This window comes from Acanthisitta chloris, unplaced genomic scaffold (assembly GCF_000695815.1).
Source record: "Acanthisitta chloris isolate BGI_N310 unplaced genomic scaffold, ASM69581v1 scaffold30622, whole genome shotgun sequence".
In the NCBI taxonomy this organism is placed as follows: domain Eukaryota; kingdom Metazoa; phylum Chordata; class Aves; order Passeriformes; family Acanthisittidae; genus Acanthisitta; species Acanthisitta chloris.
Genome location: NW_008661649.1, coordinates 45,043 through 55,298, shown reverse-complemented (window position 1 = coordinate 55,298; position 10,256 = coordinate 45,043). Strand labels below are relative to the sequence as shown.

At 39.6% G+C, this 10,256-nt stretch overlaps 1 protein-coding gene across 1 annotated transcript in view; it reads right to left on the bottom strand.

Moving 5' to 3' along the window:
• The window catches only part of WASF1 (WAS protein family, member 1), a 31,508-nt gene that overhangs the window by 18,773 nt on the left and 2,479 nt on the right, over window positions 1–10,256 (bottom strand). The window lies entirely within an intron of this gene.

The following is a 10,256-nucleotide window of genomic DNA, read 5'->3' as shown; positions in this document are numbered from 1 at the left end:
CCTGCTGTAGAGAGGACTTTACAAAAACAGAAGGTCAGTTATTTACATGTAGGTGAATTAGACCCAACCTATACAAAAATACACACTAAAATAATAAATCCCACTTTGAAGGATTAAAGTTCTAGTAACTGACCAATTTATACTGAAGTAATAAAAAAAAACCCTTTGTCCACTTCAATGGGCATCACATGCCCAAAAGAGCAGGAGATTCAAGAGTTGTGAGAAAAAATCAGTAATGAGTTTCTCTTCTACAGAGTACTCCAGACAGTGCTTCTAATGCTCTCCAGACTCCACTCGAGTACTCTGCCAGTGTCACTGAGAAAAAGTCCACCAGACTGCCTAGCAAAATTTGCAACCACAGTTCTGAAATACCACGTGATGGCTTTTAAAATGTCCTACCATACCGTGCTTATGTAATTTGTGTGCTGCTAGTGCACTCATGTTGGTTTTGGAAGTATAAACCTCACAAATTTCTACCTGCTTCGCACGCAAGTTCTGACAGGTACAAAAGGAAAGGATAGCTATGGAAATTTTGCCTTCAGTGAGCAATACATCTGGAATTATACATAAAAACTGGGACATTTGTATATAAACACATCAAAAGAACAAAAATTAAATCCCTACAGGTACTGTGGAAGCTACTAAAGATGTTGTGTGGTAAGCACAAGGCCAGCACAAGCCATTTATTAGGGCATAGGTAATAGCAACAGAAAACCACCATGACTATAAAGAACAGAAAATCAAAGGGGATAGGAGAAAAAATATACAGATGAAGAAAATATAAGGTATCATAAATCCTCACGTATTAAACATAAAGCCCTAAAATTAGTCTGAGGAACAACTGGCAAACTAACAATAGATATTCCTTCAAAGATGTGAGGAGCAAGAAGCCTCCCAGGGAGTCTGCAGGGCCAACTGGCAATGAAGGTATACAGGAGTACTCAGAGGAGACAAGACCTCTGCAGACAAGCTAATTTAGCACCTTCCACTGGTGTTCACTGGAAGGAGCTGGAGAGACTCTCATGCCAGAACTCACTGTGGGAGGCTCAAAGAAACTGAAGGGACTATATAAAAGTTACAAAACTAAATCAACAATATGATCAGCAAATACACACTGAGAGGTGGCAAGCACAACGATAAGGTTCAAACATTTTTCATGGAACATCATGAGAGCTACAGGCCTGTATGCCTGACATCCAGACAAATTAGTAAAAATCATTATGGACTGAATTAGGAGACATCTGGGTGACTTGTCAGAGTGAGACGGCTCAGATTTTGTAAAGTGAAACCTGAATGGTTTATAAGCACATGCATATGGAGCTATGAACTAGTGAGATTTCCAACAGAGTTTTGAAAGTCCTTAATCAAAGCTTTTTGGGAAGACTTAACAGATGGGGAATACAAAAGAAACCACATGGCACAGATAAATAATTCCTCAAAAGGTAGAAAACAGAGGATAGGAGTAAATCACCAATCTTCACAGGAAAGAAAGGTGAGTTTTCTGCAGTTTCTATGCTGGGACCTGTATCATTCACAGTATCGATAAATGACCTCAAAAAAATGAGATCAAAGCTTCCCCATGATAGAAGACCACAGAAAAGAACCACACTGAGCATTAGGAAGCACACAGAAAGCCCAGCTGGTTGAAGAGGCTTCTGTGCCAAAAAGAGCTGGAGGCAGGGGATGAGTAGGAGTATTGGACATATTGCCTTGCCCTCATTCTTGGAGCGACTGCTAGCAGCCACACTGAGGAGCACATCAAAGCTGCAGTCATTCTTAGAACCTTTGTCTTTAAGCACCAGTCCACAGTAAAAGTGAGATGATGGAAAGTTAGTGAACTCTTCTCAGCTGGCAACTCACCTAACATAAGACTTTCTACTAATATGTCTTGAAACTCTGAAAAGCTTATGGTCTTTAACCTGTACCTGAAGCAAGAGAAATTACTTAAAAATGACTAAGAGCAAGATTACGAAACTTTTAATACACATATACTAAAAATTCAATCTACTTCAGATAATATATTCAGAAATACTCATTTTAATTAGACAACTCACATAACATTCAGAGGCAGGCAAATTAAAATTAAAGTCAAGTGCAAAATTTCATGTGTAGAATAAAAAGCAAATTGCACGGCTTTAAAATCCAGTAACTTCTCTTTTATAGGTGTATCTTAAGGCTATAGTTTTATCTGTATCATTTCATCAGGCTTACAATTCATCTACCTCATTAATGAGCTGCAATTGCAAATAATCTGTCTGGAAAATCTTTCATTATGTTGCATACAGCCACAAACACTGCAAGGAATAATTTGCCTATGCTTATGAACAATAATCCTCAAATGGGAAACACATTAAAAACAACCTGTCATGTTTGAAGTGGTTTGCCAACCATAATGTCTCTACCTACTATCTGTTGGTGGTCTTGGGAGACTCATCAGAGTGTCTAAGGGATCTTTTGCTTTTGTTTCTTTTCTTCCAATTTTTTCTTTTAGCTTCTGTCCATAACTCGTCATCCTCACACATCTTTGCCCACCTCAGTGCCCTTCTCTCTCATGCTCTTTGCTCTTCTACTGTCCTTCCTCTTGTCTGAGTGTCATGGTATCCACAGGCTTCTGAAACATGGGATTAAAATGCTTGTAGGGACTGATACTCTCCTCCTTCTGCTCGATAGCACCAATAGGGACCCTTCCCTTCCCCCTCGAGTGGGCTTCAAATGTGTTGTTGATGGTATTCAGGCTATCAACAACTGACTGTTTAGTCTACTCATACAATCATGCATGCAGACGTTTTCCCTTTTTCCTCTGCAAGCTCTGAAGAGTTCCTAGCGTCTCTTTCATCTGTTCCCCTTGCTTTCTCATTTCCACAAGAAATTCACTGTCTCTCAAATCAGGGTATAACTGGTCTTGAGCAGCTGCAGTGGCTGCTTCATCAGCATGTGGATCATCTAAGTCCATATCCTCAGGAAGGGGAACATCCTCAGCCTGTACAGGCTTGGGAGGGACACCAACAGATCAATTCTCACTGACTTCTTCCCCTGGTATAAGGGGGGCCAAGGGCATGGTAGTAGGGCTTCCTCCCCAGAATTCCAACTCCTCAACTGGACACAAACTAGGTGGATTACATGGGGGTGGGAAGGAAGCAGAAGTCTCTTTCTCCAGCACTTTTCTCACTAGGGCACAATTAACTTTTTCTTGGACAGCTCGTTTAAGTAAATCATTAACCATGGACTCTGAGGTAACTGATTCAACATCTCAGTACATCGTTTCCAGGTTTGGGCAAGTTTACAGGCAGATTTATTGCCTGTGCTTACCACTTATCATAAATCTTTCCCCAGGTCTCACCACACCGATAATGAGAATACTTGGTCGGTACTGGGGAAAAAACCCTCCCTGCTGTCCCCAGGACAGCAAATCTTCTAATGCATGTTTCTCCAACTCAAGTCTCAGTCCTTTTTGCCATTTGAATTAGGCATTTCACTGGATACCACACCTCCCACGCTGCCGTTCCCAGGCTAACCTGCCCCTGCCTCTCTCGTGCAGCCCAGTGCCACTTCAGCTGTACCACCATCACAGACAACCTTCCCTCGCCTTTCCGAGCAGGTGTCCCCGTTCGATCCTTACCGAGACACGTCGGAGTCACCAGCTGTGGGGAACCATGCGAGGATGGACGACACCACCCCAATGTGATGATCAGTGAACGCCGTTTACTCCAGATCAGAAGGTACATTTATAATCATGATGCTTCCATGCACGTGCTATATTCACTTATGACTGGTTGCGTGCATCTGGCACGCGACAAGCACGCGACTAAATTCCCTTTACCATTGGCTTATACTACATATTTAGCATATCCTGTTTTGAAACTCTACATCCTGGTTTATATCACCGAATTTCCTTGTCATGTTTACTTCATCTAGCATCAGTGCCCATTACACGTACTTCTCTTTGCAACCATGCCTGGTACATGTCTTTCTTTTACAACCTTAGAAACCAGTGTCTATGTAATAGGCCCCTACATGGTCTCTTTATGTAAAGTATATTTAACTAAATGCTTTTAAAGTAAAGCAAACTGTTTGGCTTTAGTAAGATGTACAACCACTGTTCAAAATAATACTGTATGTGAAGGTATATGTATGCACACACAACATTCCTAATCCAGTATTTGCTTATGTTGCTGTCTCTGTATTCTATATGAATGTACCTTCAATTTTGAATGGACTACAAAAGGTGCAGTCATAGGTGATAGTACTGAACAGTGTCTCAACAAACAAATAAAAAAGTACAAGAAAAAAACAAAGCTGAACTCATTCCACATAATTTATGGGTAATATGTTAGAAGAGTAAGCAACCAAAATTAATTCTATTATATACAATGACTATTCCAACGTATTATTAACCCTTCAGAAAATTTAGAGCATTATGAGGCTGCTTGATGAAAAACTCTAATCTTGCTTCCTGAGGTACAATAAAAAGAATTCCAGTTGCCTATGACAATTAAAATAATAACACCTTTGGATCTTAGTCACAGCTGGATACATAACACCAGGCCAGAAAGATCAGTGATCTTGTTTGCCTATGAAATTAAATGGCAATATAGACTCCTGCAACTAAATGAATTCAGCATCTGTGATAAGCTTATTTTACTATATTTGCAAAACTTACTTGGCATTTGTTTTTATTACCAGGGTACATTTTTTATTTAAATAAGAGGATACATTATCATTTAGTTTTAATTAAGGAATTTATTATTCACCTTATTTTCTTCACAACTTTTTCTCTAGTCTCAAAGGGCTCTGCTCACAATTAAGCCTTTGGTAAGAAAGGGATATGGAATGCAGCTCTCTCTGGTGTCAGTCAGTGTCCTTTTTTGTAAGTCAAATCAAATGTCAGGGAAGCAATGCTGCACTTCCTCCCCTCAATAGCATGTGTGTGTTCTGGTGGCTTTTGGGAACAGTTATTTTCCTGATTTTTAAAAATGGCCCTATGAGCTGAAACCAGAATACTAGCTAGTGGCTACCATTTGAAAACAGAATAAAAATAATACTGCTTACCTCCCTCTTCATTTTTTTTAAAATTAAACCCATCAAAACATGTATCATCCACATACCTCATGGCAATAAGTGTACAATGGCTTATAAAGTATTTCTAATTTATTTTACCTCCTAATTTTCCCCCATGAATGCTTAAACATTTGTCCAGTAGCTCTGGCTTCTGTGCAGAAGTGAATAATTTCTAACTATCCAACACACTAAAATGATATAAATACTGAGGCAAAAGAAATCAGCTTTTTTTGGTCTTGTTCTAGGGGACTGGGTATGTATCTTAAGAACTGAAGTCAAATACAATGACCACATCAGGTTTTGAACCTTATTTCAGGCTAATTAAACAAAGCATGACAAAGAGGTGTCTTAAAAGACTTCTATATTGTGTCGTACAAATGCTTAGAATGACACAAACAAGCTGCAGGATCAGGGGAACACATTAGCAGTCCCCTCGAAACTCCAGCCCTTAAATCCACCTGAATTGCAGCATTCTCAATGCTGCATATGTTAGCAAACCTTAAGGAAAGAGCATTTAAATTAATCATTTTGCAACACTAGATTAGTTACCATCAGATTTAGTTACAGGCTCTCAGACAAGGAGTGGAACATGAGTCCTGAGGCAGGACTTGTGGAAGAAGTCACTTCTTTACTCTCCTTCTGCATTGCTAAAGAAAATTACTTCCAAACCCTTCGACTGCATCTCAACCTGAAATGGCATCTTAGAGATCAGTTATGGCATCAGCAGCTTCTAGCAAACACAGTCTACATTTCATGCATCTATCTGGATGAATAAATTGAGCACCTACAGCACCATAAAACAGCATCACTTTTGGAAATTCAGGAGGGTGACTGGTAAATCCCAGACCAATGAATGATGCACCAAGTGGAACAACCAAAACAGGACAATGTTCAAAGTTGCCAAAAGTATTAATCTTAATTTAGCTTTAACTAATCTGTCAAACTTCTGGAGCTCAGAGAGGGTGGTGTGTGCGTCTGTCTGTTAACATTTACACAAACCAAACCTAATCCAACACACTTGTCACTGGAATTCAACTATAAAAAGATGCAATATATTAAAGATGTGGTGAGATTATTAAGTGCAAAGTATAATGAAGTGTTATGTCATTAAATTTATTATGAATAAACACTATTGTAATAGTAAAATAGTACATATGTTGATACACTGAAATACACAAACCTCAATTACATTACAGTTTAAAAATACAGGTTTGGCAACTTTAAAAAAATAAGTAGAAATTGATAAAACGTCTGAAAGAATAAGCTAAGAATTAGTCTGTTACCCGCCCAGCCACTATCATTCCTTGATTTCTGTTATTTCGATCCCATTCACATGCACTAAAGAATATTTTTGCCCAGTAAGCACAAAACAAGAGCAGACATAAAACCTGTCTCATGTCCCACTGCACAATCCCTTCCCAACACACTTCCACTATGCCCAATTAGATTATTCTCTACTGAATAGTTCCTTCCTGCACAACATAGTGTACTTATTAGAAAATATTCTTTCAGGGTAATTAGTTACCACATAAGCTGCTAACAATATATAACCAAGGTCTCTTTATAAAGCAAGACAAGAAAGGTATTTTAAGTCTATTAATACATTTTTTTTCTCCTCCATGACTTTGGGCACATAATTTAGCGTATCCATTCACTGTTGATTCAGCTTCAGATCTTCCCTACATAATTTAATTGAATTTAATTTTTAGCAAAACCCAAGGTATCTCCAAGTTTCACCTGAAACTCTAGGGTTACTTCCCATCAGGATTATCTCAATCTCACAGCTCAGTGACTAGGAGACAGACTAAAACTAGGAGACTGAACTTGGAGATAAGAACCATGATAGATCCTTGAGAACTTCAGTGACTGAGCAAGCTCTGAAAAATGATGTACTAAACATATAGCACTGATGCTATTTAGGAACCCTCACTATGAAGCTGCAATGGCAGTCCACAAGGACTGGATTTAAGGATTATAATAGGAGTATCAGTGTACTGAAGGGACAACTTGGTTCTTTTAACCAGCAAAAAAGAATCAGGCATTTATCAGACAACCTGAACAGGTCTATCAAAAGTATGAAAGAGACTTTGCTAAAGGCCATATCTGGAGCAGGTCAGATGCTTCTTGTTGACAGCCAAAAAGAAAAAGTCAGCCTTCAAAAATTTTCAGCCGTGGAAGTCTGAAATATCATTTGTTACCTCCTGCTGAGGACACCATCTAGGAAATTGGCTGAGATTATCCACTACGTATACAGAAATCTGTGAAAGAGACTGCTGAGAGCTGAACTTGTGTTGAAGGCACCAGTCCTAAACACCATTTCACAGAGTCTTGTTCTTCTTTTCCTTTCTAATATCACCTGAATGCACTGCTCTGTGTAGGCAAGGAATGAATGATAGGCAGGACTTTTCTGCTAACACATCGTTGTTTTCAATGAGACATTACTGACCATTTGCTCATCCTCTCAATTACCATTCCAGGTGGACACAAAGCAGCATCACATAGCCAATACTGCCACTGCTGGGAAGACAACATCAAGAAATTATACAGAAGTCTTTGAGAGGATGGGGGTCTCTGAAGCTGTTAGCCTTTAGTTTTTAAGTCCATCAGTTTCCTTACCCCGTGATCACAAGAACACTTAGAATCATAGCATCATCAAGGCTGGAGGAGAACTCTATGATCATTGAGTCCAACTATCAACCTGCCACTCTGCTGGAACCCCTAAACCACATCCTCCAGTGCCAGATCCAGAATCTCAAACACTTCCAGGGATGGTGACTCCACCACCTCCCTAGGCAATCTATTCCAGTGCCTGAACACCCTAACAGGGAAAACATTTTTCCAAACATCTAATCTGAATCTCCAACACTTTCTCTAGTGTTCCCTGGCAATTGCAGTAATAATGAAGAAAGAGGGGTGACTAATGAAGAAGATTCAGTTAGAATACTGAATATGCTTCTGAGCACACTGAGGAGGAAGATCTGCAGGGCAGGACCTATCACAGGGGTTCTGCTGTTCCTGGAATACTGACTGAAGCTCTAGCTGCAGATCTGCAGAGACCTACTTCTGATCGTGCAACATGGGGGGACCTCACCATGTGCTGAAGATGTTGTTCAGACAGGATGCCAGAGAGAGGCTGGTCTTTAGCAGAAGAGGCCTGGTTCTAAAGATTAGTTTCAGTCCAGACACCTTGCTGCTAAGTATTTCTGGAGAAACACTTCCCACTTACTGAATGTTAGCACCTTAAGCCATGGCAAACTGAAGGTTTTCCTGAGGTGAGAAAGTGTCTCTCACTCTCTTGGAGTGAGATGAACAGCATTTAAAACCCTCTAGGGAATGGCATGGTAAGCAAAAAATAAGAAAGAAAAGGTAAAAGCATCTGAGAAAAAGAAATAAGGCGGAGAAATATTATGCTCAAAAGTTGAGTTTTTGCTCCTGAAAACTTACAAATAAAGGGCAAGGAAAATAAAGAGCTAACAAGGAAAACATGGTAAAACCACAAAATAGTACATAGAAAAAAACAGAAAGAGAGGAAGGCTACTGAGGGTTCAATGTTACGTGAAAATTGTTTTCACTAATATAAAAGGCACTCCAGCTTAGCAACGAGTTATGCAGCATTCTCTTTCTTTATACAGAGGTATAAGGAAAAAAATGGGAATGACATCTTGCTATGATTGAATAAAAGTTCTAGGCTGAATGCCTGCAATATAAATATTCATTACAGGAACATACTCAAAAGGAGAAATGTTCTCCCTAGATGGAGGTGTCAGAGACTGGGGCCAAGAACAAACCCCATCAGTTAGGTTTCTTATATGGTACTGAGACACTGAGTACAGGGAACAGCTGAATAAAAGGGAAAACAAGATTGGTCAATAGCTGTGAACAAAATGAGGAGGCTGCAAGCACACAAGAGAACTATTTATCCATCTTCCAACAATGGCACAGCTGCACAATGCCATCAGTTGTGTTTCACGTACATGGGAATGTTATAGCCTGACATACACCAACGTATACCAACTCAGGCAGAACTGCACTACTAACTTATATGCAATATTGCTGAAAAAAAGAGGCAAGCCTCCTCCAAAGCAGATACTGCCAGAAAGCAAGAAATACAGGGAAGAATGGCTGGGAAACTAAAACAGTTGTTGCTGTTGTCCAGGGTGTTTCTCTTGCCAGAATGCTAAGAAAAGCTGTCAGAAGACAGATCATTTTATGAAGTAAGAGAAGACTGGGAATAGACAAGGGGAAAAAATTACTTACTGGCAATTTTTTATGTTGTATCAAGACAGACTGATGTGTTTTCATGCTCCAGGGAGAAAGGCAAGGACTATCACTCAAAGCTGAAATAAATATTTCGTCCTTTCATCTCTACTCCTTTTAAAGGTCAAAAATTTTCTCAAACTGAACGATTTAGAAGTAACACATCAAATAAGCTAGGAAAGGATTGATAATTTGTATGGAGACACATAGCAACTATTGCTGACATACTGGTGTAAAGCTCTTTTCATTTTATATTAAAACACAGGAAAACAGAATTCCTGTCATTTAACAGGTACTGTTTCTGCTTGCATGTCTGACTCAAACATAGTATCCAAGATCACAGAAACACAGTCCTGTTCAGGTTGAAAAGACCTCCAGAAGTCATCTAGTCCAACACCCTGCACAGAGCAGACCCAATTAGATTCAGCTGTTTGACCAAACCAGTTGAGCTGGTAGTATCGCCAAGACTGGAGAACTAACAACATACATGACAGAACTCTATGTTCAGCTTTTCTCCGTAACGACTTTTGGTATCATTTAAAGTCCTGGAGGCTCTGATTCCATGACAGCACTCTTTGTCCATATCATGTCAGAAGAGAGGTTAAGAGTGGTTGATCATAACCATAATGGCAGAAGATTAATCCTCTATTTGATGGTCAGTAACTGAAAAATCTTAAGAGGCAGAATGACTAATTGCTAATCAGGTCAAAACCCATTCATTTTAATTTGCATAACTTCACTGTCAAAAGCAAAAGCAGCTTTAGTTTGAAGGGAATGAACCCTACCAGAACTCTCAGTTTCCACCCTCAGCGTAAAGCCTCATTTCGTCTATAACTTACAGGCTGATTCTCAAGCATACACATTATCCACAGAAAACAAACAGGGCAGGACTGCAGAGAAGCTGGTTGCCAGGGCACTGCTGCAAAACCATGCCTGCTGGC